At 38.0% G+C, this 27,851-nt stretch overlaps 1 protein-coding gene across 1 annotated transcript in view; it reads left to right on the forward strand.

Moving 5' to 3' along the window:
• BMP5 (bone morphogenetic protein 5) overlaps positions 1–27,851 on the forward strand; it is a 136,059-nt gene that overhangs the window by 43,787 nt on the left and 64,421 nt on the right. The gene's annotated exons all lie outside the window — the stretch shown is intronic.

Raw genomic sequence — 27,851 nt, forward strand, 5'->3', positions numbered from 1 at the left:
AGGTTGATCATAACTTTTTTTCCAAGGAGGAAGCGTCTTTTAATTTCATGGCTGCAGTCACCATCTGCAGTGACTTTGGAGCTCAAGAAAATAAAGTCTGTCACTGTTTCCATTGTTTCCCCATCTCTTTGCCATGGAGTGATGGGACTGGATGCCATGATGTTAGTTTTTTGAATGTTGAGTTTTAAGCCAGCTTTTTCACTCTCTCACTTTCAGCAAGAGACTCTTTAGTTCCTCTTCGCTTTCTGCCATAAGGGTGGTGTGTCTGCATATTTGAGGTTATTGATATTTCCTCCAGCAATCTTGATTAAAGCTTGTGCTTCATCCAGCCCAGTACATCCATTATGTACTCTTCATGTAAGTTAAAAAAGCAGGCAGACAATATACAGCCTTGAAGTACTCCTTTCCCAATTCGGAACCAGTCCATTGTTCTACATCCAGATGTAACTGTTGCTTCTTGACCTGCATACAGGTTTCTCAGGAGGCTCGTAAGGTGGTCTGGTTTCCCATCTCTTTAAGAATTTTCCTTAGTTTGTTGTGATCCACACAGTCAAAGATTTAGCATATTCAGTGAAGCATAAGTAAAAGTTTTTCTGGAATTGTCTTGCTTTTTCAAGGGTCCAACAGATGATGGTAATTTGATCTGTGGTTCCTCTGCCTTTTCTAAATCTAGCTTGAACGTCTGGAATTTCTCAGTTCACGTACTGCTGAAGCCTCACTTGAAGAATGTTGAGTATTACTTTGCTAGCATGTGAAATGAGTGCAATTGTGAAGCAGTTTGAACATTCTTTGGCATCACCCTTCTTTGGGACTGGAATGAAAACTGGCCTTTTCCAGTCCTGTGGCCACTGCTGAGTTTTCCAAATTTGCTGGTATATTGAGTGCAACACTTTAACAGCATCATCTTTTTTGGATCTGAAATAGCTTAGCTGTAATTCCATCAACTCCACTAGCTTTGTTCATAATGATGCTTCCTAAGGCCACTTGACTTTGCACTTCAGGGTATTTGGCTCTAGGTGAGTGATCACACCATTGTGGCTATCTGGGTCATTAAGATCTTTTATGTAGTTCTTCTGTGTATACTTGCCAGCTCTTCTTAATATGTCCTGCTTCTTTTAGGTCCATACTGTTTCTGTCCTTTTTTGTGCTCATCTTTGCATGAAATGTTCCCTTGGTAGCTCTAATTTTCTTGAAGAAAGAGATCTCTAGTGTTTTATTCTAATATTTTCCTCCATTTCTTTGCATTTTTCACTTAGGAAGGTTTTTGTGATTTTTTTTTTTTTTTAATCTTTCCTTGCTATGCTTTGGAACTCTGCATTCAGATGGGTATATTTTTCCTTTTCTCCTATGCCTTTTGCTTCTCTTCTTTTCTCACCTATTTGTAAGGCCTCCTCAGACAACTCTTTTCCCTTTTTGCATTTCTTTTTCTGGGGATGATTTTGATCATTGCCTACTATACTCTTTCACACTTTCACACTTTACAATGTTACAAACATCCATCCATAGTTCTTCAGGCACTCTGTCTATCAGATCTAATCTTTTATTATTGTATCTATTAAGTGTAAAATGGGAGTTCCCAGGTGGTGCAAATGATAAGAACTTGTCTGACAATGCAGGGGACACAGATATGATCTCTGGTCTGGGAAGAGTCCACATGCTGCAGAGCAACTAAGCTCCTGGGTTGCAACTACTGATCCAGTGCTCTGAGGCCTGGGAGCCACAGCTAGTGAAGCCCCCGGACCTAGAATCTGCACTCCACAAGACAAGCCACCGAAGTTAGAAGCCTGTGCACCACAGTGAAGAGTAGTCACGGCTTGCCACAATAGAGAAAACCCATGCAAAGCAGCAAAGACCCAGTACAACCAAAAATAAATCGATTAAAAAAAATTTTAAGTATAAAACATAGCTGAAATAAACTAAGGAGATTTGTTTAAACAAATGAAAGGGTAGACTGACCTCTCCGAAATCTCAATATTGTTAAGATGACAATCTTCCCCTACTTGAATTATATATTCAATGTTACAACAAATGGAATACCGATTGTCTTAAAAAATATAAATTGACAAACGGCTTCTGAAATGTATATGGAAGCAGAAAAGACCTTGCATAGCAAAAATGATCTTGGGAAAAGAAGAAACAATTATCCAATTCAGGGTTTAGTGTGAAGTTACAATTATCAGGACTATGTGGTATTAGAATAAGAACTAACAAATAGAGTAAAGGAACAATAGATGCCGAAATAAACCCACAGGATTACATTCAAAGGATGTTTGACAAAGGTGCTAAGGAGAAAAGGAAATTCAACGAAAAAGGATAATCTTCTGGACAACGGGACTAAGACAATTGGGAAACATTTAGAAAAAAATGAGCTTAATTCTTGTCTCACCCCATGTAATACTAATTGATAAATAGAAATGGATCTTAGAATTAAAAGAAGTTAAATTATCTTGCTTCTAGCCAAAAAATAGGACAGTATCTTTATGACTCTGAAAGAACTAAGTAATTAAACCCCCTATCTCTCTTTCTATAGATTACTTTATATCAGTGTGAATGCATGGTTAAATCCCCCTCTACCATTGATTAAAACAAGCATGTTGTTACGAGTGAGACTACTCATGTGCTTAGAACAAAATATTTTAAATGAAATTATCAATATGTAGACTTTGGAATAATTTTTTTCTACAAAGAGAGTTCCTTTCTAACTAATACACACACATGTGTGTGTGTATACATATATATATGTGTGTGTATGTGTATGTGTGTGTGTGTGTATATATATATATAGAGAGAGAGAGGTGGGAGGGTGGAAGGAAGAGGAGTAGAGAGGGGGAAAGAGGGAAGGAAGAGGCAGGGATTTTGAGGGGTGAATGGCCTATAGTAGCTTTTGAACGAATGAATGAAAGTGAGTGTTAGTCTCTCAGTCATGTTGACTCTGCAACACCATGGACTGCAGCCCGCCAGGCTCCTCTGTCCATGGAATTCTCCAGGCAGGAATACTGGAGTGGGTAGCCATTCCTTTCTCCAGGGATCTTCCTGACTCAGGGATCAAACCCGGGTCTCCTGCTTTGCAGGGTGATTCTTTACCATTTGAGCCTCCAGGGAAGCCCCATAGTAGCCTCTAGTAGGTGTCATTTTACTACATTCTGAGTTTGTTGAACTAACAGCAACTTTTATGTCTTTATATCCCCTATCCTTTTCTTGACCTCTGTCAACATTTCAATTCATTACAAAGCTTTATAACAATATTGACACAAAAAATACAAAACTAAAAGTATTTTTACACAATAGATGATACTCAGCGTGTCCTAAAATCATTTAGGAGCTGGGATAGAAAGAAAATGGAATATGTATCAGTGATCAGGATGAAACCAAAATATTGTTGTCTTCATCATTTCAGGTTTTCCTTATTTTTCATGTTAGAAAATATTTAAGGCAGTTTAATCGAGGAGATGGGTTAAAACATCAAATGGGATAATAACTGTTAAAGAACCTATGGTGAACATGTTAAACTGGGAAAATTAGTCAAATATTCCCATAAATACCATAGTACACTTCAAACACTGAAGCATTGTTTTTCAAAATAATTCAATCTAATAGTACTATTCTAAATTTACCCTTGCTGGCATTTCTATACACACATTTTTTTAAGGTTTCTTTTTTTTCTTTGAGTTGTGTGAAATTACAAAATGCAATTAAAAGGAAAAGGGATATGGAACATGTTGTTATTTATAATTTATAAAGTCCCACAGAAATGCGGCAGGAAAAGCACCATGAAATATGTGATTTATTGATATTTCTCTGAGCTAATAATGAGACCAAGAAATATATTTTTAAATGATATGAATAACTTGGAGTTTTAGATCTGGAGAATACCTCCAGAATTTCTTAAAACATTATTTAATGTGACAGCTTAAAAAAGTTGGACTGATTTAGTTCAAAATAACTACCTATCTTATCTATCTTTCCATTTTCTATTTATCCACTCATCTATCTAACATTTATCTGTTCATTTACCTATCTATCTAAATTAGTTATATTTATAAGATATAAATGACTATTTAAAAATGTTTTGCAGTTATAGAATTTTCAGTATTTCTTCCCATACTCTTAATACTAAAAGCACATTTGATAACATTTTGCTTCATTAAAGAATTTTGCTTATAGTGTATTTATTCTAGTCTCCTACAATATTTTTTTCTGATTTGAATTTTTGTAAACCTCAAGTACAATGGAAAAAATGTTTTTTAAGTTGTGCAGTAAAATAGTACTTAAGGTAGGTCTGTGAACATCCTAACACTGATGTTTCATGCCGAAACAAGAAATTACAAAGTCCAGCCACGTGAGTCCAGAATTGACAGTGCTATCTGAAATGTTGCGGTTTCCCTGGTTTCCCTAATGACTCAGATGGTAAAGAATCTGCCTGTAAAGTGGGAGACCAAGTTTGATCCTTGGGTTGGGAAGATCCCCTGGAGAAGAGAATGTCAACCCACTCCAGTTTTCTTGCCTTGAGAATTCCATGGACAGAGGAGCCTGACAGGCTATAGTCCATGGGGTCACAAAGAGTAGGACACAGCTGAGCCACTAACCCTTTCACTTTTCTGGAATGATAGCATCAGGCTGACCATCAAACTGGATGATCTGGGAGGTCTTCCAATGAGTGATACCTACTTGTGTGTGTTTGTGGGGAGAGGGGGTTAAATCACTACAGTCTAGAGCCTGTCAACAGGGAATCTGGTGTCAGTGGACAAAAATCTCATTCTTATTATTGATTCATTGTAAAACTTCATTCACCAAGATTAGATTAGATTTTCAGTCTGGATATTGGTACTCTGAGTTTAAGACCTAAACCCCGCTACATGGATGGAGAAAGGTGCCTGTTTATTTGCTTGTTTTGCTTTCGAAATATGCACTCTAGTCCTTGCAGAAAGTTCTATGTGTGTAGAAGGTCTAGGACGTGGTTAATGTTTACTCTTTATTGTTAACAGTTTTGCTGCAAAAATGTAATAGCAATCGGTTTTAAGGTTATTTTTAATTTTATAGATTTTATACAGTATTTAACAAAAAGGCATTTATAGCCTTTAATTCATTGCATAGTTTACTTTAAATGCTCGATAAACACTTGTAATTATAATAATTATTCATTCTCTGATTTTTTATGAACCTTTCTAGATATCAAAATCAACTTCACAAGTGTGTCAATTTGACATTTGTTTTTGCTTTCTTTTGTTTTTCTTGGGAATACTGAGCTCTGTAGGCTATACTTAAATAATTAATATGACAGTGTTATTATTCCACTTACTACTGAAGGAAGAAAGAACAAAATCAGTACTTTATTTGTGTAAAATCAAAATGTGTTGCAAACATACCAAGAGTGGTGTAGATGATATGTCTATTTTTTTTAAAAAAATTTCTAAACTAGTGCCGTTTAACTTTAAATTCAACTCTCACTTTGGCTTTATAAATTGAAAACTGTTTGTAACACTTTCCCCCAAATAGTTTCTGACAGAAAATTCCTTTCTCAGTCCCTTGCCACCAAAGTGTTTTTCAAGTGTTGCAACTCTGCTCTCTCTGCTGCCTTCCCTCTTGAACACAATGAAGGCTAGAGCTGGCATTCTGGAAGGGAAAAATAGGTTCCTGAAAACTGGATGGAAGCCAAGACTCAGACAGAGGGAGATGGAAAAATAGAACTGTATACCCTTGAGCCCTGAACGATGTAATTTAGTCTCAAACCCAAAACACATATTCCACTGCCCCTTCCATAACTTCAAGTTGAGAAACTGATACAAAATAGGCGCTAAGTAAATATGAATGAAATTCACCTTGCCATTTATTTTCAAGGTAGTAAGTAATGCAAAAGGTAAAACAGCATCGCTTAACCAAATCTAAATTATCCTGTACATGTGCATTTAAAGTCAAAGAGACCACCCCTACTCAATTAGGAAGTTTTGCCCCAATCCATGTTACACTCTTTTTGATGAAATCTTGCATTCTCTTATCTATTCTTTGTTTGGCACTTGGTGGAGGGAATTTGGAATAGGGTCTTGGTTCTCATGCAACTATTTTTTTAGATGGTAAATTAAATAAAAGGTGACTATTTCCCTGTCAATTAGGGAAATTGTCCTAATCGTCCCTGTGTCAGAAACAGGAGACTAGTTAGGTTAAACGCAGGAGGATTTAGCTTCACTTACCCATCTAATCTCCATAACATCAAGTATATTTACTTTTATTGAATTCTTTTCTCAGAATATAACTAGGAGGGAAATAAAAGCAGGATTCTAGGACAAAGGAGAGGCAGTGTTTGGGCATGAAATCTAACTGAAAGTAGTCCTAAGAGGACACACAATTTCATGTTTCAATAATCAAGGCATCCATCACAGATGGAAAAAGTGCTCTGATTTAATTAACAGGAATTTCCTGTTACTTTCTGTGATCTTTATTTCATCTAGTCAAAACAGCCTTGGAGTATAAGTAGACACTCACAGGTAGATAACATTTAAAAAGCTTTGTTTTATTGACGGACAGTTGATTTACAATGTTGTGTTAATTTCTGTTGGGTAGCAAGGTGATTCAGTTTATACATATATATGGATACACACATATGCACATGTGTTCTTTTTCATATGCTTTTCCATTACAGTTTGTAGCTGGATATTGAGCATAGTTCTCTGTGCTCTACAGTGGGACTTCGGTGCTTATCCGTCCTATATGTAATAGTTTGCATCTACTCATCCCAAACTCCTACTCCATCCCCCTCCCACTTCCTGTCCCCTTGGCAACAGGTCTGGTCTCTGTGTCTACAAGTCTTTTTCCCTTGATAACTTTTTGTTTCTACCTCTTCCATCTCCTTTCTGTTCCTATCCATCTCTGCTGAAAATGGTGACTGAGTAATAAGCATTCAATTAGTGTTAGCTGAATTTCTCTCTTCTCTCACTAAATACACATAGCATTAAATAAGATTATGTGCATTGGGTATAAAGTCTCATAAATGTTAGTTATAAGTTTATAATAATTATTATTACTACTTAGTCAGAATAGTCTAAGGCTTTGAAGCTAATCTTCCTAAGTTCATCAGGATTCCATGACTGAATACAGAGTGTCCTGTATGATTTGAGTGAGAAGAAAGGAGATCCCAGAGCTTCTATGTTGCTCCGTCATTAAGACAGTTAATGAAACGGACGCTGCTTTATTTTTCTATGTTGCTATTGATTGGCATATTCTTTTGACATCCTTGCTTGAAAGTATCAGGTCATGAATATTAATAACCCTTATTAACCCCTTACTCTCTCACATGCAGTTTCTCTTTCAAATGGGTTCCTCAACCATTTCCATGACCATCGTTGGCTCTCTTTAGGTGAATGATTCTTTCCATGGTTATTTTCAGCTTTAGCTGGTTTCCTTCAGAAGCAAGGGAAAAAAAGGTAGCTAGTTTAACTGGAAATGTGTGAAACATATCTTAGCTTTGGGCTTGCTTTTGTTTTCAGTGTATTAAGAGCAATGTAGAATAAAACTGCTTGGTGACGTTCCCATGCTTTCAGAATTATGCTTTTGGTTGCCCTTGTGAATGTGCATCTAAGGATGAGAAGACAAAACAGAACTTCAAGTGTATTTTCTGTTTGCATGTGAGAGCCACTCTTGGTATACTTAAGTGTGATTTAGAAATAACACTTGCGTTTTGCAGAGTCTCAATATTCTGTGCTGTGACCAATGCTTGAGGATAGCTGAAAATCTTTCCTAGTGTTAGATATTCCAAATCACACTATGGTTTCTTTATAAAGGAAATATGTCCAAAGGAAAAGTGAGAAAAAGTAAAATTTTGGAATTAATATAAATACGGGGGCAGAGGATAAAGATAGAAGTTCAAAAACAAAAAATTCTGTATCCTCTTGAAACTTTTCTTAAGAGGCGCTGATGTGGTTAGACCTGGCTTTGAATCCATACTTAAAGAATCGCTGTATATGTGAACTTGAATGGATTATTTTTCTCTACTTCAATGAGAGTTTATATTTTAATTGGATATATTTCACATACTAGTAAATATAAAACCAATTATTATTAAAACTAATAGGAAACACAAGCTCCTTATTTAAGTGGAAGCATTTTGGTGAAGGCTGACAGAAGATGAGCTAAGCACCCCTGTGAGTAACTTATGGTTGCTTGCTTGGCAGTTTTTAAATGCCCTTCCTAGGGAGTGGTGTCCTGGGAATCTGGAGGGCTGTAAGGTGGGGAGGCCGGGTATGACCCAGTCCACTGAAGCCAAGAGGGAGCTGGGCTGTGTTGTCATCTCAGCTACCAGGTTTAATGTCAACAGGCAATTTGGAGGAATATGGCAAAAAAAAAAAAAAAAAAGGAAAACCCAAAATATTTTTATGGGAAAAGTGAGTATTCTCAGATGACCCAGGCAGCAGGACTTAGAAGAGAGAGCAGGAGCTTCATAAATACATGTCAGGAAGGCTGCATCTGTGTCCAAGTGTGACTCAGGCTCACTCAGACTTTGTCAAGGTCAAAGGCTGATGCAAATGGGAAAAGAGATCTTTAACCTTAAAGTATCTCTCTGTGGAGTCACACCGCTCCAATGTCGACTATCCGCCTCTATGCCCAGAGCACAACTGTCATCTTGGGATTTCCTTCATCATCATTCTGGGAATTATCTTTGCTTCTCCACATCAAACCTCCTTCTTTCCTGTAGCCTATGCCTCCTTCACCTTCTTTCTGGCTGATACTTTGTTTGCTTGTCTTTAAGATTTTTTTACTTGTGAAGAACTTTTTATTTAAATTTATTTTTTATTGAAGGACAGTAGGTCTTTGTTGGTTATCTGTTTTAAATATAGCAGTATAAACATGTCAATCCCAAACTCTCAATCTATCCCTCCCTTCTCACTCTTCCCCCGGTAACCACAAGTTTTTTTTTCATATCTCTGTGTCTGTTTCTGTTTTGTAAGTAAATCCATTTGTATCTTTTTTTTTGTCTTTTAGATTCCACATATAAGTGCTATCATATGATATTTGTCTTTCTCTCTCCGACTTCACTTAGGGTGATGCATGGAGCAAAGTCTTCAGGTAATTCCCAAGAAATGTTTTTTGGGAATCAAATTTTGGATACCCTTCACATCAGGAAGTGTCCTTGTTATACCTTCATTTTGATGGGTACTTGAGTTGAATATATTTCAACTCAAGTGGAAATATGTTTTCATCATGATTTTGAAGTCATTGTCTCCTTGTCTTGTAGATGGCAATGTTGTTTTTGAGAAGTCTAAATCCTTTTTGATTCCTGATCCCCATGTATGGAGCTTATATTGTATGTCTGGAAACGTGTAGAAACTTCTCTTTGTTGACAGAGCAGACATTTTCAATCTTGAAATTTTTGCATTTGGCTCAGTGCACTGAATTATTTCTTTGGTGATTTCTTCATCGCTTCCTGATCCCTCTTTCTGGAACCACTATTATTAGGGCTCATTCTGAACTACACCCCTTATTTTCCCTTTCTTAATGTCTTCCTACTTTCCTTTCTTTCTCGCCTATTTTTCATTCTTTTGACTAATTGCTCTCCTTTTTGAAAATTTCTTCAACTTAATCTATCAAACCAAGACTGATTTTCAGCTTCATTTTCAAGAGATGTTTTAGCATTGAATATTTGTCCTTCATAGCATCTTGTTTCATGGATGTAAAAGCTTCTCAACTCTCAAAGGCAGTTTGGTATTTTTTAGTAATTTTTCTTTCTTTTATTGAAATACCTATAAGTTTCTTTAAAAAAAAATTTCCTCGTCTCTATATTTAAAGGGAGAAAATTTTCTCAGCTATCTAGTGATCTTTGCTTGTTAGCTCTTTCTTAATTTCAAGAGACTAAAAAGCTGATTAGAGAGTGGGTGGCTGAGTCCCTGATATCTCAGACAGTAAAGTATCCACCTTCAATGTGGGAGACCCGGGTTCGGTCCCTGGGTTGGGAAGATCCCCTGGAGGGGTCATGACAACCCACTTCAGTAGTCTTGCCTGGAGAATCCCCATGGACAGAGAAGCCTGGCGGGCTACAGTCCTTGGGGTCGTAAAGAGTCAGACACGACTAAGAAACTAAGCACATCTTAGAGACTCTTAGCATAAGGGTGGAACTTGGTATTATTTTCCAAGATATTTTTGCATTGCCATTTTGTGGAGACATTCTTTCTGCTGGGAATGGTCAGATTTCAATAAGACGGCTCTTTTATTCTCATGTCTGGAAGGCATGGGCCTGGTTGCCAGCATTCTGGAAACTGAGTGGGGAAAGAGGCCCAGGACTCAGCATTAGTCTGCGTGGGTTGGTCTAGTTCCTCTGTTTGCAGAATACTACATTCTCAACTGTGCTGGTGATGCCAGTTTTCCAGAAAACTTCCGAACTTCTCTTCAGGTGGCCAGAGCACTATGTAGCACCGATGCGGAGGGTGATCTAAGGCTCCACCCGCTTCTTAAACACCTAAGACTCAAACATTCTTGCTTCAGTTGCATTCTCACACCTGTTCTTTGCACTCACTTCTAGGTACTAGGTCTCACCAAGTCCTGCCATTTGGAGGAATATGTGGGTTAAATGAGGTTGGTATCTAGCTTTTCTCATTGCTGAATTTGGTTCTTTATGTGACAGCATATATGGGTAGTTGGATGGATTATGAAATAACATTAAGAACAAATCAAACTATTAGCAATAAAAGCATCAGAAAACAGTTCATCTGATAATGAATATAAAATTGAATTGGAGACTCAGGAAGTTATTAACTGTGACTCTAAGACAGGATCATCTGAGCTGGATCTCAGAAGGCTTATTTTCTTTCCAGGTGTGCATCTTAAGGATCTTGGAGGATTTGTATAGTTTGAACTCAAAACCAGATACTGCTCAATGATTCTTCACTGAGTTTTGCTCTGAGTTTTGTGGTTGACCTGAAATCCCAATACAAAGGAAAAACCCAGGAGTGTGAAACCAGATCAACCAAAATATGAAACTGTTCATATGAAAACTCCGTGACCTGAGACCACTAGGAATCCCTTGACTCTAATTACTATGTGGTCTCATTCCATAAATGTGGGAAGGTCATGTGATTTCTTTATTGATTCTGGCACCTGTTACATCTTTATTAAATCTAGCACATGTCCTTAAGTAGGTCTCCAATTATAAAAAACATTTTTAATACAATGTATTGATTCATCTAACACAATTTTAATAATGTGCTGCAAAGAAATGTTTAAACAAGTCATGTATTACGTATTCCAGTTTCTGTCTTTAAGCACTCAGACTGATGAAATGATCTTTCACTTTCAAGGATGATGCTAGAAAAACATATCAAATAAAAACAGTTCTAAAATTTTTTTATAATGAAAAAGAAACTAAAAAAACAAAGCATATTTCTGAAAGAAGCAACTATTTCCATTATTTTTGGTAGAAGATTAAAAATATTATGATCATGTTACCAAGTATTTGTTTATATTGCCTATTGCAGAGGAGAAATTAGTGTTTTCATATAAATAGAGAAAAATTACATAATATATAAATTATTATATTAAAATACATAAATATTCTTTTCTACAGCATATGATTCATTTTGAAAATTATTTTACGTATAATTCTATTAATAAGCATAAAATAGACCAACGTTAGTTTTTCTATTACCTTTTTCTCCTTTCCCAAGAGTAATGTATATCCATTGAAGAATCAGAGCTTCTATTATTTCAGCATTTGTCTTTAAGTATCAATATAGTTGGTGGAAACAAAATATTAGGATTATAAGTTATCCTTATTTATTTGAATCCCATTCAAAGAAGCAAATGGCAACCCACTCCAGTACTCTTGCCTGGAAAATCCCATGGATGAAGGAGCCTGGTAGGCTACAATCCATGGGGTCATGAAGAGTCAGGCACTACTGAGCGACTTCAGTTTCACTTTTCACTTTCATGCATTGGAGAAGGAAATGGCAACCCACTCCAGTGCTCTTGCCTGGAGAATCCCAGGGATGGGGGAGTCTGGTGGGCTGACTTCTTTGGGGTCGCACAGAGTGAGACATGACTGAAGTGACTTAGCAGCAGCAGCAGCAAAGAAGAAAAAGAAAGGAAATATACCACTAGGAAGAATACTATTTTGAAACATGGGCAAGACTCATCTAAGAATAAATGGTTAAATTGTAAATCAACCAGATTTCAATTTTTTGAAAAAGAACAAATGATTTAGGGGCTTTTGGCTTAGTTGGTTCAATGGAAAAGTGAAAGTGAAAGTCTCTCAGTTATGTCCAACCCTTTGAGACCCCATGGATTACACAGCCCATGGAATTCTCCAGGCCAGAATCCTGGAGTGGGCAGCCTTTCCCTTCTCCAGGGGATCTTCCCAACCCAGGGATCGAACCCAGGTCTCCCGCATTGCAGGCAGATTCTTTGCCAGCTGAGCCACAAGGGAAGCCCAGTTGGTTCATTGGAGTCTGTATTTATTCTCCCTCCTGAAACAAACAAAAAGAAACAGAATCAGACATAAATACCTATATTCTCATATGCATTCACTTCCCATGTATAGTCCTCACCTACTATATCAGAGATTGAAGAAGGAATGGAGTGCACAGTAATGAGACAAGCAGAGCTGTTGTTGTCAAGCTTTAAGTCTGGTGCCATGGAGTTACATGTCCATGGCTGATTCATGTCAAAGTACGACAAAACCCACTGAAATGTTGTGAAGTAATTAGCCTCCAACTAATAATAATAAAAAAAAAAAAAGTCTGGTGCCAGGGGCAGCAATAGCAACTATAGGAAACAAACTTGGGCCGCTGTGACCACTATGGGCCTTGCCTAAGCAGAACAGATGAATTAGCCATAGAGCGTACAGGTAATACATTCATATATACCATTTTATTCCTTTATTAAAAGCCTGTGAACCACGTAATTGTGGTTCTGATCACTTGGTATGGCTTTAAGTCCAGTCTCGTTTCTCTGTGCCTCCTTCCTGAACCAGACTTCACTGATGCAGCCCATCAGGCAGGAAAAATGTAGTTCGGCTTGAACCACAGTTTGAACTTGAGTGAACTCTATAAAAGTTATCATACTGTTTTCAAATTTAAAGCAGCTCACTCGAGAAAGACATTTATTTGTTTGTTCAGCTATAGAAATTCTCATATCCTTTATACAATGCAAATGTCTTAAACTTCCTTCATTTCCCCCCATAGAGAAATTTTGAACACACTTAATGGCAAGTTTTCTAGTTTTCCTTTTTTTCCACTAAGGATGATGATGATTATTTTTTTTTTCCTGGACAAGATGTTTCTGAAATTCTCCAAAATGAACACTGAGTACACTAAAAATGTGATATGAAAACAGTATTTCTTTACTGTATAAATAAAAACTTGCAAACCCTAACGACTGATACACTTAGGGTGAGTGGTTTCACTTTGACATCCCATGTATCATGGTATCAAGATATCTCTCAATTATAACCAAAGCAAGTGAGAATGGATTTCAGGCCTGGAGAAGAGCTCTTAAGGGGATAATAGACTTTTGATGTTTGCCTTTTCACAGCAGCACAATGGCTAATTCCTGTAACCCCTGACCTTGTAGTGTCTCCTAACCAAGTATTGACATTAATCTACTGCTCATCTGTCACCCATCACATTTGGGAGTCCAGCCTCTGTTTCCAATTATCAGTCATTAGAGAAGACCCTGAGCAATTTCAGAGAAAACTCACAAAACCTTTGACCTGTTTTTGTCAGATAACCACAAGTATTTGCTGTAGATAAACTATCATTTCATTTCATGGTATCCAAGATGTAAAAGAGGGCTCTTTGCTGTATATCATTTACTGTAACCTCCATCACCTTCAGGTGGTTAAAAATGAACTGTTTTATTTTACCAATGGAGCAGACGGATTCACGAGGTCATTCAGTGAAATCTGGCGTGATTGGGATGGTTGACCTTTAGCTGCCAGACCATCTACAAAGACCACAGATATTTCCACTAAAGAACACGAGATAAATATTTACCAAAAGGTGATTATCAGATAGTTGTGTTTTTACACTGACTTCTTGTAGGTAAATACAAAATTTCTCAAATATTTGTACATAGTTTAACTGAAATCCATTATTTACATACTAAGTATATTCACTCATCATTAAGTAATCATTTTTATTACACAGAATGAATTAATCAGGTACCATCCTTGCGGATATTAATTCTAAACTGACTTTTGAAGTTTAATATTAACATCCAACCCACAAAAGATGAATATTTGCTTTAAAGTCCAAATAATTATTTCCTGTATAAAACATCTATAATAAAAAAACAACAAAATATTTTCTGCATGTCAGGATGCATTATTGTCTTCACGGGTAAAAAAGCTAAGTGACTTTCAGATTCCTTTAAAGAAGAAATGTTTCAGGACCTGTTAATTTGACTGGATTTATGAGTAATATATGAATGTCAAAATGCATGCTGCTGTGTCCTCTATCTTGTAGATGTGAAATATTTAAAACAAAATATTGAGTAAATACAATTATTTTCTAACTACCCACAGTTGTGAAAATCTAGCCTGATTTTCTTTGTTGCTGTTGTTCAGTCACTAAGTCATGTCTGACTCTTTGTGAGCCCTGTTCTTCATCATCTCCCGGAGTTTGCCCAAACTCATGTCCATGAATCCATGATACCATCAAACCACCTCATCTTCTGTTGTCTCCTCCTCCTCCTGCCTTCAATCTTTCCCAGCTTGGGGTCTTTTCCAGTGAGTAAGCTCTTCATATCAGGTGGCCCAAGTATTGGAGATTCAGTCCTTCCAATGAATATTCAGGGTTGATTTCTTTTAGGATTGACTGGTTTGATCTGCTTGCTATCCAAGGGACTCTCAAGAGTCTTCTCCAGCATCACAATTCGAAAACATCAATTCTTCATCACTCAGCTTTCTTTATGGACCAACTCTCACATCCATACATGACTACTAGAAAAGCCATAGCTTTGACTATATGGACCTTTGTTGGCAAAGTGATGTCTCTGTTTTTTAATATACTACCTAGGTTTGTCATAGCTTTTCTTCCAAGGAGCAAACGTCTTTTAATTTCACAGCTGCAGTCACCAACCACAGTGATTTTGGAGCCCAAGAAAATAAAGTCCGTCACTGTTTCCATTGTTTCCCCATCTATTTGCCATGAAGGGACGGGACTGTATGCCATGATCTTTGGTTTTTGAATGTTGAGTTTTAAGCCAGGTTTTTCACTCTTTGCTTTCACCTTTATCAAGAGGCTGTTTAGTTCCTCTTTGCTTTCAGCCATTAGGGTGTTATCATCTGCATATCTGAAGTTATTGATATTTCTCTCCTTAATCTTGATTCCAGCTTGAGCTTCATCCAGCCCAGCAGCATCTCACATGATGTACTCTGTATAGATGTTAAATAAGCAGGGTGACAATATACAGCCTTGATATATTCCTTTCCCAATTTTGAAATAGCCAGTTTTTCCAAGTGCAGTTCTAACTGTTGCTTCTTGTCCTGCAGGCCTTTGTTCTGCATACAGGTTGCTCTGTTTTTCTTAATGCCACTATAGCAACATATGAAAATTTAATTATATAACTATAACTAAACAAATAAAAGAAAAAAAATAACTATGACACTGTAACAAAATTACATAGCAAAATTAAAAACCAAAAAAATTTTTCTTTTCAATTTTATAACAAAGTTAAACATTATAACAAAATTAAAACATGATAATAGTCATCAACTTTATTAATATGTCTATAGCCCAGACATAGAAATGGACTTTTTGATCATCAGTATGGCTGTGTTTCAGGCCAAGTAACAATTTTGTACAGTTAAATTTTTATTGATTATTTACTGCTTTTGTGATATATTTGTAAATACAAAGAAAAGGGACAAAACAAAATGGATATTCCTCTAAAATATCTTACTCAATGGGATTAATATAAAGTGACATAATAATTATAATGTAAATGGAAAATAATTCACACAAGAGCTACTTCTTTTTGAGAAATTGCTCTGTTTCAGAAACTGTGTGATGATCCTCTTTCAAATATTATTTAACTTCTATAGTACACTGTGGAGAAAGCCTTTCCTGATTGATCTCCATGTTAAAGATAGATAAATAAAGTCACAAGCATGTTGAAAATCTCTTCTAATATCACCAAAGTATTAGAGCTTCAGTCCTCCTAAATGAATATTCAGGGTTGATTTCTTTTAGGATTGACTGGTTTGATTTCCTTGATGTCCAAGGGAAAGATTAGGGAACTAAAGTGTTAGTCACTCAGTCGTGTCTAACTCTTTGCAACCTCATGGACTGTAGCCCGCCAGGCTCCTCTGTCCATGGAATCTCCAGGCAAGAACACTGGAGTGGGTACCTATGTTCTTCTCCAGGGGATTGTCCTGACCCAGGGACTGAACCCAGGTCTCCTGCAATTCAGGCAGGCTCTTTATTATCTGAGTCACCAGGCAAGAGCTAGGGAACTAAGGCTTCCAGCAGGAGAAATTAATTTGGGGGAGATTTCAAAGTAGTCTTTGAAGTATTCAAACGGGAGATATTAAGTTCAGTTAGTTCAGTTCAGTTCAGTCACTCAGTTGTGTCTGACTCTTTGCAACCCCATGGACTGCAGCATGCCAGGTCTCCCTGTTTGTTACCAACTCCAGGAGTTTACTCAAACTCATGTCCATTGAGTTGGTGATGCCATCCAACCACCTCTGTCGTTCCCTTCTCCTCCTGCCTTCAGTGTTTCCCAGGATCAGGGTCTTTTCAAATGAGTCAGCTCTTCGCATCAGGTGGCCAAAGTATTGGAGTTTCAGTTTCAACGTCAGTCCTTCCAATGAATATTCAGGACTGATTTCTTTTAGGATTGACTGGTTGGATCTCCTTGCAGTCCAAGGGACTCTCAAGAGTCTTCTCCAACACCACAGTTCAAAAACATCAATTCTTCAGTGCTCAGCTTTCTTTATAGTCCAACTCTCATATCCATACATGACCACTGGAAAAACCATAGCATAGCTTTGACTAGATGGACCTTTGTTGGCAAGGTAATGTCTCTGCTTTTTAATATGCTGCCTAGGTTGGTCATAATTTTCCTTCCAAGGAGTAAGCATCGTTTAATTTCATGGCTGCAGTCACCATCTGCAGTGATTTTGGAGTTCCCCGAAATGAAGTCTGCCACTGTTTCCAATGTTTCCCCATCTGTTTGCCATAAAGTGATGGAACCAGATGATATGATCTTAGTTTTCTGAATGTTGAGTTTTAAGCCAAATTTTTCACTCTCTTCTTTCACTTTCATCAACAGGCTCTTTATTTCTTCTTTGCTTTCTGCCATGAGGGTGGTGTCATCTGCATATCTGAGGTTACTGATATTTCTCCCAGCAATCTTGATTCCAGCGTGTGGTTCCTCCAGCCCAGCATTTCTCCTGATGTACTCTGCATATAAGTTAAATAAGCAGGGTGACAATATACAAACTTGACCTACTCCTTTTCCTATTTGGAACCAGTCTGTTCCATGTTCAGTTCTAACTGTTGCTTCCTGACCTGCATACTGGTTTCTCAAGAGGCAGGTAAGGTGGTCTGGTATTCCCATCTCTTTCAGAATTTTCCACAGTTTGTTGTGATCCACACAGTCAAAAGCTTTGGCACAGTCAATAAAGAAGAAATAGATGTTTTTCTGGAACTCTCTTGCTTTTTCGATGATCTAACAGATGTTGGCAATTAGATCTCTGGTTCCTCTGCCTTTCCTAAAACCAGCTTGAACATCTGGAAGTTCACGGTTCACGCATTGTTGAAGTCTGGCTTGGAGAATTTTGAGTATTACTTTATTAGCGTGTGAGATGAGTGCAATTGTGCAGTAGTTTGAGCATTCTTTGGCACTGCCTTTTAAATCAAAGATTTTAAGGTGATTCTAAGTAGAGGAGATTTTAAGTAGAAGTGGGATTTGGACTTTAAACATGTGGGAAGCATCTTAGAGGATCTTAGGTCTAGGATCTAGGTCCACCCTCAACCCACCATGTGCAAGGACAATGAACTATTTATTATTCACTCCTGTGGCCCTAAGTTTCCTGTCTAATTCCACCCATACAAACTCCTTTCTCTACATGGTGATGGTTTGTTAAGGCCAAGTTCAGAATGACTTCCCCTTGAAGCTCCTGCACTCCATGTGGCTCCTTCCTTCCTTATTTTGCCCCACACACGTCTTCCTCAAAACCCCACCCCATTGTGTCACACGGTGCTTCTCCACGTCTGTTCTTCTCATCCTGAGCTCCTAGCCCTTTGCTTCTCAAATCTCCTTAACTGTTAGGGTTTGACCCAGAGCAGTTATCCAGTTAATATTTTTGGCTTGAATAAAGTTAGAGGTAGCACTGTGGCTATTTTCAGGATAATCAAGATGTGTGAATATGGAAGGTCAGAGAGAGAAAAGCAGCTCCCTGACAGCCAGGACTGGGATTGGATCAAGGAAGGGAGAAAAAGTTAAAAATTAATATGTATTAAACTTATGAAATCAACAATTACTTAATTTATTGCTATGATTCTTTATTATTGAACATATCAGTTTTTATTCAAATGCTTGATTTAATTATTATTATTGAATTCTAATATCCACTGATGGCTGAGTGCTGGGCCCATCCAGTCTGAGAAGTGAGGGGAAAACTCAAGATAATCTTCCTTCCAGTTCCAAAGCTCTTTTTGTAGAAGACTTGATGAATTATAGTTGATTTACAAAGTTGTGTTTAATCTCTGCTCTACGGCAAAGTGACTCAATTATGCATATATATTCTTCCTCATATTGTTTTCCATATGATTTATCACAGGATATTTAATTTTTTCTCTGTGCTCTACAGCAGGACCTTGTTGTTTACCCATCCTATGCATAATAGTTTGTACCTACTAATTCCAAACTCCCACCACCTCTCTCTCACACCTCCCTCCCACTTGGCAGTCACAAGTCTGTTCTGTATATCTCAGGTTTAATTCTTTGGGTCCCTAAATTGCTCATGTTTTTAAAGCAAAGTAATAAAGCAAATTTGGAAAATTTAGCAGTGGCCACAGGACTGGCAAAGGTCAGTTTTCATTCCAATCCCTAAGAAAGACAATCCCAAAGAATGCTCAAACTACTGCACAATTGCACTCATCTCACACGCTAGTAAAGTAATGCTCAAAATTCTCCAAGCCAGGCTTCAGCAATACATGAACCATGAACTTCCAGATGTTCAAGCTGGTTTTAGAAAAGGCAGAGGAACCAGAGATCAAATTGCCAATATCTGCTGCATCATCGAAAAAGCAAGAGAGTTCCAGAAAAACATCTATTTCTGCTTTATTGACTACGTCAAAGCCTTCGACTGTGTGGATCACAACAAACTGTGGAAAATTCTGAAAGAGATGGGAATACCAGACCACCTGACCTGCCTCTTGAGAAACCTGTATGCAGGTCAGGAAGCAATAGTTAAAACTGGACATGGAACAACAGACTGGTTCCAAATAGGAAAAGGAGTATGTCAAGGCTATATATTGTCACCCTGCTTATTTAACTTATATGCAGAGTACATCAGGAGAAATGCTGGGCTGGAGGAACCACACGCTGGAATCAAGATTGCCAGGAGAAATATCAGTAACCTCAGATATGCACATGACACCACCCTGATGGCAGAAAGCAAAGAAGAAATAAAGAGCCTCTTGATGGAAGTGAAAGAGGAGAGTGAAAAATTTGGCTTAAAGCTTAACATTCAGAAAACTAAGATCATGGCATCTGGTCCCATCACCTCATGGGAAATAGACGGGGAGATAGTGGAAACAGTGTCAGACTTTGTTTTTTGGGGCTCCAAAATCACTGCAGATAGTGACTGCAGCCATGAAATTAAAAGACGCTTACTCCTTGGAAGGAAAGTTATGACCAACCTAGAGAGCATATTAAAGAGCAGAGACATTACTTTGCCGACAAAGGTCCGTCTAGTCAAGGCTATGCTATGGTTTTTCCAGTGGTCATGTATGGATATGAGAGTTGGACTATAAAGAAAGCTGAGCACCGAAGAATTGATGCTTTTGAACTATGGTGTTGGAGAAGACTCTTGAGAGTCCCTTGGACTGCAAGGAGATCCAACCAGTCCATCCTAAAGGAGATCAGTCCTGGGTGTTCATTGGAAGGAGTGATGCTGAAGCTGAAACTCCAATACTTTGGCCACCTGCTGTGAAGAGTTGACTCATTGGAAAAGACCGTGATGCTGGGAGGGATTGGGGGCAGGAGGAGAAGGGGATGACAGAGGATGAGATGGCTGGATGGCATCACCGACTCGATGGGCACGGGTTTGGGTAGACTCCAGGAGTTGGTAATGGACAGGGAGGCCTCGCGTGCTGCGATTCATGGGGTCGCAAAGAGTCGGACACCACGACTGAGCGACTGAACTGAACATATAAGTATTGGGTAATTAATTTAATTTTGTCAATTTTAAAATTATGTGCAGCATTGGCTTTAATTAATTCAGGAAATTAATTTCTTTACCTATCACAGGACAAAATTTAAATAATTTAACCATCTCAACATTGTTTTGCAATTTTTCCTCCTTATAAAAATGTATTCATGAAGCATTTATGAGCACTAATAAGAAGACTTCAACTATAGGACATTCAAAAGTCAATTGAAATTGTTCTTCACAATAGGCCATTCCGGGGGACAGTTTTCCCTTTTTAAAGTCACACATGGCTATGGTATTAATAGGCTCTTAGGGTTTCTGGAATCTGGAGTTTACCACACTCTCTGGGATGGTTATCCTTTCAAAGAAACATGTAACATGTGCATTCGCTGACCAATGAATAGCCCTTTATAGGCCCAAGTTTATGTTTCTCGGTGGACTAGTCAGTGAAGAATGCCTCGCAGGGTGAGACATCTCGGTAGTCACATGACAGCTTTGCTTTTTTTTTTTTTTCCACTTTAAAATGTAATACAGATAAGTAATAATTCTATGAGTAATCTCTTAATGATTTTTTGCACTCAGCAGCGAACAATGATCTGTATCCTTTAACAGCTGGCTGTGCTCCTGGGAAACGCTATCTTTGCCTTGCAGCTACTGGTTCTGTTTGAATCTTCCAAGTTACAGCCCTGTGTGGGAGATTAAGACTGATTACCCATGGATGCAGCCCCTTAAAACGGCAGATAAATCACTAAATAGATAAAACTGCAATTTTCTGTTAATTAGCCCTACTCTTCAGATATTGCAGACAGCAAAATATTTAGTCAGGACATTTCGATCCAATTTCTACTTATGATAAAGTCATTCAGAGAGGTGTCTGTTTGGAAAAAAGAGAATGCCATCAGTCATTGACTTCTGTAAAGTTATATCTCAGCAAGAAAATGCCTCAGTGTATGTCTTGTCTTTAAACACAAGAAGCTTAATCTTTGCCGAACTTTGGCAATTTAGAGCATTTAGAATGTAGTTTGGGGTTCTACAAAGGCGATCCTGTTTCTTTTCACTCTCAGCCCATTACTCACGGAATGTGAATCTTCTGATTCATATACTACCTCTTGCATGCTTTGATGTTGCCACTTTTAAAATAAACTATAAAAATAAATCCATTCTCTGTTTCTGTCAGTGTAGGTGACCTTTCAGTTGTTCTAGGTGGTTTGTAGATGGAAACGTTTGGAAGACACAAAACATGCTTTCTGAAAGCAGAAGGAGGTACATTTCCCATCATCATTACAATTCTGTTTTGAGTGGTAAGCTGTATTAATTTTGCTGACTTTTGATGTTTTTTCTGTGATTTGGTGTGTGTGTGTGTGTGTGTGTGTGTGTGTGTAGGAAGCAAATCTTTCATTTTTGTAGAGAGCTCTGTGGGCCACCATCAGCTCAAATGTTAAATAAACAACGCTGTGTTGATGCACTTGTTTAATTTATGGTGATCTTCGCTGGTTTCCATGTAACAATCTTTGAAACAAGGGTGTATCACAAACAACAGTGGGAGAGGAGCCTGTGGCATTTGGGTTGCATTTGCCTGGCTGTTTGGCAAAATACAGCCCGTTGATCTGGTTAGATACATAAGCAGATAAGAAAATAGAAGTCTAGGCAGGTTGTCCTGTTCTCTTTTTAAATACAATTTTCAAAGGTGAATCAACTGATAAAAATGTATGTTTTAAGTCTAGCTATATTTGTTCCTAAGGGCTTCCCAGGTAGCTCAGCTGGTAAAGAATCCACCTGCAATGCAGGAGACTTTGGTTTGATTCCTGGGTTGGGAAGTTCCCCTGGAGAAGGGATAGGCTACCGATTCCAGTAGTCTTGGGCTTCCCTGGGGGCTCAGCTGGTAAAGAATCCACCTGTAATGCGGGAGACCTGGGTTCAGTCCCTGGGTTGGGAAGATCCCCTTGAGGAGGGCGTGCGTGGCAATGCTCTCCTGTATTCTTGCCTGGAGAATCCCCGTGGACAGAGGAGTCTGGTGGACTACAGTCCTTGGGGTTGCAAAGAATCAGACACGACTGAGGGATTGAGCACATATTTGTTCCTATACTCTCTTTTGCATTTCATATGAGAGAAACTGTGAAGTGTTGTGGGATGAAGAAATGATCCCCACCAGAAATAAGTGTTAACCTCCTGGTCTCAGCCTGTTTCAACCCGTGTCATTTTATCCCCATGGACAAGTCTTGGTGTGACTTGAGTGAGCTCACCCTTCTTTTTTTATTGTTTTGTTTTGTTTCACTTTTTGTTTTTATTTGTCTTGTCTGGCAATGAGATCTTTTCTACCCCCAAATAGGAATGTATTGACAGGTATGGTTTTTATAAGATCTGGCAGATCTTAATCTTGTAACACAGACTTTATTAGAAATGATAATAATGCTATTTTCTCAGAACATCCCACCCTCGCCTTCTCCCAGAGTCCCAAAGTCTGTTCTGTACATCTGTGTCTCTTTTTCTGTTTTGCATATTGGGTTATCGTTACCATCTTTTAAAATTCCACATATATGTGTTAGTATACTGTATTGGTCTTTATCTTTCTGGTTTACTTCACTCTGTATAATGGGCTCCAGTTTCATCCACCTCATTAGAACTGATTCAAATGAATTCTTTTTAATAGCTGAGTAATATTCCATTGTGTATATGTACCATAACTTCCTTATCCATTCGTCTGCTGATGGGCATCTAGGTTGCTTCCATGTCCTGGCTATTATAAACAGTGCTGCGATGAACATTGGGGTGCACGTGTCTCTTTCAGATCTGGTTTCCTCAGTGTGTATGCCCAGAAGTGGGATTGCTGGGTCATATGGCAGTTCTATTTCCAGTTTTTTAAGGGATCTCCACACTGTTCTCCATAGTGGCTGTACTAGTTTGCATTCCCACTAAGAGTGTAAGAGGGTTCCCTTTTCTCCACACCCTCACCAGCATTTACTGCTTGTAGACTTTTGGATAGCAGCCATCCTGACTAGTGTGTAATGGTACCTCGTTGTGGTTTTAATTTGCATTTCTCTGATAATGAGTGATGTTGAGCATCTTTTCATGTGTTTGTTAGCCATAACATTGAAACAAGTATACTATCAAGGGTGAAACAGACCACCAGCCCAGGGCTGGTGCACTGGGAAGACCCAGAGGGATGGGATGGGGAGGGAGGCGGGAGGGGGGATCGGGATGGGGAACACATGTAAATCCATGGCTGATTCATGTCAATGTATGGCAAAAACCACTACAATATTGTAAAATAATTAGCCTCCAACTAATAAAAATAAATGAAAAAATAAAAAAATAAAATTAAAAAAAGAAATGATAATAAGGTCATATTGGAAACTCACACATAGCATTTGTTGATTTAACACAAGTAAAATAATGAATTGAAAGGTCCAAATATTTAATACATTGTCAATCAAATCAAAACCTTCAAATATTTTGTACACATTGTAATGATTTTTCTACTTGTTTATTGTCTTTTAAGCTTCCCAAGCCATTTACAATTGCATTGAGTTATGTAGCACATGTAATATACAGAGAAACACAATATATTTAATATAAAATAATCGCAATATGAACAAGGCAAAGTTAGTTAGTTAGTTAGTTCAGTCACTTAGTCATGACTGACTCTTTGTGACCCCATGAATCGCAGCACGCCAGGCCTCCCTGTCCATTACCAACTCCCGTAGTTTGCTCAAACTCTTGCCCATCGAGTCGGTGATGCCATCCAGCCATCTCATCCTCTGTCATCCCCTTCTCCTCCTGCCCCCAATCCCTCCCAGCATCACGGGAAGGGACTCTTTTCCAATGAGTCAACTCTTCTCAGCAGGTGGCCAAAGTATTGGAGTTTCAGCTTCAGCATCACTCCTTCCAATGAACACCCAGGACTGATCTCCTTTAGGATGGACTGGTTGGATCTCCTTGCAGTCCAAGGGACTCTCAAGAGTCTTCTCCAACACCACAGTTCAAAAGCATCAATTTTTCAGCACTCAGCTTTCTTCACAGTCCAACTCTCACATCCATACATGACCACTGGAAAAACCATAGCCTTGACTAGACGGACCTTTGTTGGCAATGTAATGTCTCTGCTTTTTAATATGCTATCTAGGTTGGTCATAACTTTCCTTCCAAGGAGTAAGTGTCTTTTAATTTCATGGCTGCAATCACCATCTGCAGTGATTTTGGAGCCCCCCAAAAATAAAGTCTGACACTGTTTCCACTGTTTCCCCATCTATTTCCCATGAAGTGATGGGACCAGATGCCATGATCTTAGTTTTCTGAATGTTAAGCTTTAAGCCAAATTTTTCACTCTCCTCTTTCACTTTCATCAAGAGGCTCTTTATTTCTTCTTTGCTTTCTGCCAAAAGGGTGGTGTCATCTGCATATCTGAGGTTACTGATATTTCTCCTGGCAATCTTGATTCCAGTGTGTGGTTCCTCCAGCCCAGCATTTCTCATGATGTACTCTGCATATAAGTTAAATAAGCAGGGTGACAATATATAGCCTTGACATACTCCTTTTCCTATTTGGAACCAGTCTGTTGTTCCATGTCCAGTTTTAACTATTGCTTCCTGACCTGCATACAGGTTTCTCAAGAGGCAGGTCAGGTGGTCTGGTATTCCCATCTCTTTCAGAATTTTCCACAGTTTGTTGTGATCCACACAGTCGAAGGCTTTGATGTAGTAAATAAAGCAGAAATAGATGTTTTTCTGGAACTCTCTTGCTTTTTCGATGATGCAGCGGATATTGCAATTTGATCTTTGGTTCCTCTGCCTTTTCTAAAACCAGCTTGAACATCTGGAAGTTCATGGTTCATGTATTGCTGAAGCCTGGCTTGGAGAATTTTGAGCATTACTTTACTAGCGTGTGAGATGAGTGCAATTGTGCAGTAGTTTGAGCATTCTTTGGGATTGTCTTTCTTAGGGATTGGAATGAAAACTGACCTTTTCCAGTCCTGTGGCCACTGCTGAGTTTTCCAAATTTGCTGGCCTACTGAGTGCAGCACTTTCACAGCATCATCTTTCAGGATTTGAAATAGCTCAACTGGAATTCCATCACATCCACTGGCTTTGTTCGTAGTGATGCTTTCTAAGGCCCACTTGACTTCACATTCCAGGATATCTGGCTCTAGGTGAGTGATCACACCATGTGATCATCTGGGTCATGAAGATCTTTTTTGTATAGCTCTTCTGTGTAATCTTGCCACCTCTTCTTAATATCTTCTGCTTCTGTTAGGTCCATACCATTTCTGTCCTTTATAAAGTTAGCTCCTATAAAAAGCTTACATTTAAAGAGTATGATATGTATGTATTCTCTTTCATCTATTTTGGAAGTGTTGTTTAGTAGTAGATCTGATGGAGAAAGCTAATAGCTAGTGAGTTACAATTATTTTAAAATGCATTTGTAGGAAAAGGATGACCTTGTATGCTAATAGATATATTATATAAGGACTTTCCTGGTAGTCCAGTGGTTAGACTCTGTCTTCTACTGCAGGGGATACAAGTTGGAACCCTATTTGGAGAACTGGGATCCTAGAAGCCATGCATTGTGGCTACAAAAAAAAAAAAAAACAAAAAGGAAATATTATATAATATTAATTTAACTTGTGAATACAATTGCCTATTTGTTTATAAACATTTCCTTAGATAAGAAATGGAGTAGGTATTAAACAAGTGAATATAATATAATGTTTTCTAAGTTAAAGGTTGGAGGGAGTGATTTCTAGAATGAGTGGGGTTCAGAATGTAAGGCATCCTCTCTAGGGTAGGAACATCTTGGAGAGGAGAATGAAAGCATTGAAAAATCAACTCTCCTGAGGGATAATCAGACAAAATGAACAATCAAAATGACATCCAGGAAAAGCAAACACACAGTGTCTTGTTGGGGCTTGGGAAGTTGACATCTTGATCTTGGGTTGAAATCTGTTCTCTCCCAATTATAGGCTGTGGGCTCTTGAGCAAGTAAGAGAAACTTATGGACATAAGTAAAGTTGTGAGTATTAAATACAATATATGTCCCCCCTCCCCCAAATGAGAGGCAAATAAATCATGATGCCCTCAGTCAGTGGGAAATGTGGCTTGATGGTGCTGAGTGTAAAGACAGAAACAGCCCTTGATCTATTCATAGTCTTTCATTCAACCAAAGTTTATTAGGAGATTTCTTTGAGTCAATATTTTGTTGGGTTAGATGCTGATTATACACTGGTAATAAAACCCTTGCTTCTTCACCTCTCCTCCACATTTTTGTGTATTGCTGATAAAGATTGTTGAAATATACAGTTGACCCCCAAAACAGCACAGTTGGAACCTCATGGATCCACTAATAAGCAGATTTTTTCAATAAACATATTGGAAATGTTTTCGGAGATTTGAAGCAGTTTGAAAAAGCTCAGACATGAACATAATGACCTAGAAAAATCAGAAAAATTAAGAAAAAGTTAAGTATGTCATGAATGCATACAATATACATAGATATACTTATAACATACAAAATATGTGTTAATCAAAAGTTTATTATATAAGTAAGGCTTCCAGTCAACTGTAGGCTATTAGTAGTTAAGTTTTGTGGAGTCAAACTTATACACAGATTTTTGACTGTGCAGGAGGTCAGTTTTCCTGGCCCCTGTATTGTTCAAGAGTCACCTGTACTAACAATGAACTAGTCCCTAAGTAGGATGTCATTATGTAGGTGGTATGGACATTGAACAAAGATTTATAATGAGCTTTAGAAGACAGACATCTGTTACTGCCTAGCTGTCATCACCCAATTTCTTTTTCTTAAGTTGGGGATATTAGTATTTGACACTTCCCTAGGTAACTGAGATTACCTTGTGAATATTTGTGAGCATCATTAGGAGTGCAAGGCTATATAAATACTACTTTTATTCCATTACTCATTGCAACATGTCCCATGGAATTTACCGGTGCAATTATAATTCAAAGCAGTAGGATATAGGAATTTGAATTGCTGGACAAATCTGCTCTGCAACTTTATTCTGTGTGGTATATTTAATATAAAATTTTATTAAACTCTTTGAAAATCTGCCCCCTTAAGGGGTTAGGTTAAAGAGCCTGGATTAGAAAACTGAAATTTTATAATAACAGCTGAAACTCTAGCTTTCCACTTTATTACACTAACATCTCACAGGGGATTCCAGAACAGTAGATGACTTTACATAATATGAATTCAATACTCATCTGCATCATGCAGGTGCATGCTTTAGATTGGACCTTAACAAACTCATGTCAAAGTTCTGAGGTTCAAAATTATAGCTATTTTTGTCTAAATTTCAAATGCCAAATTGATTGTTAATGGAAAATTGAATAATGGTTGTTATCACTCAGAATTTTGAATATTGACTTTCAGAATAGAGAATATACACTTTTGAATGACTGATGAGTGCTTAGAGTCTAAAGTGTGGAATTTCTCAAGCAGAGTCTGGATCAGTGCCACCCACTCAAACAAACAGAACATT

Source organism: Cervus canadensis, chromosome 28, assembly GCF_019320065.1.
Source record: "Cervus canadensis isolate Bull #8, Minnesota chromosome 28, ASM1932006v1, whole genome shotgun sequence".
In the NCBI taxonomy this organism is placed as follows: Eukaryota; Metazoa; Chordata; class Mammalia; order Artiodactyla; family Cervidae; genus Cervus; species Cervus canadensis.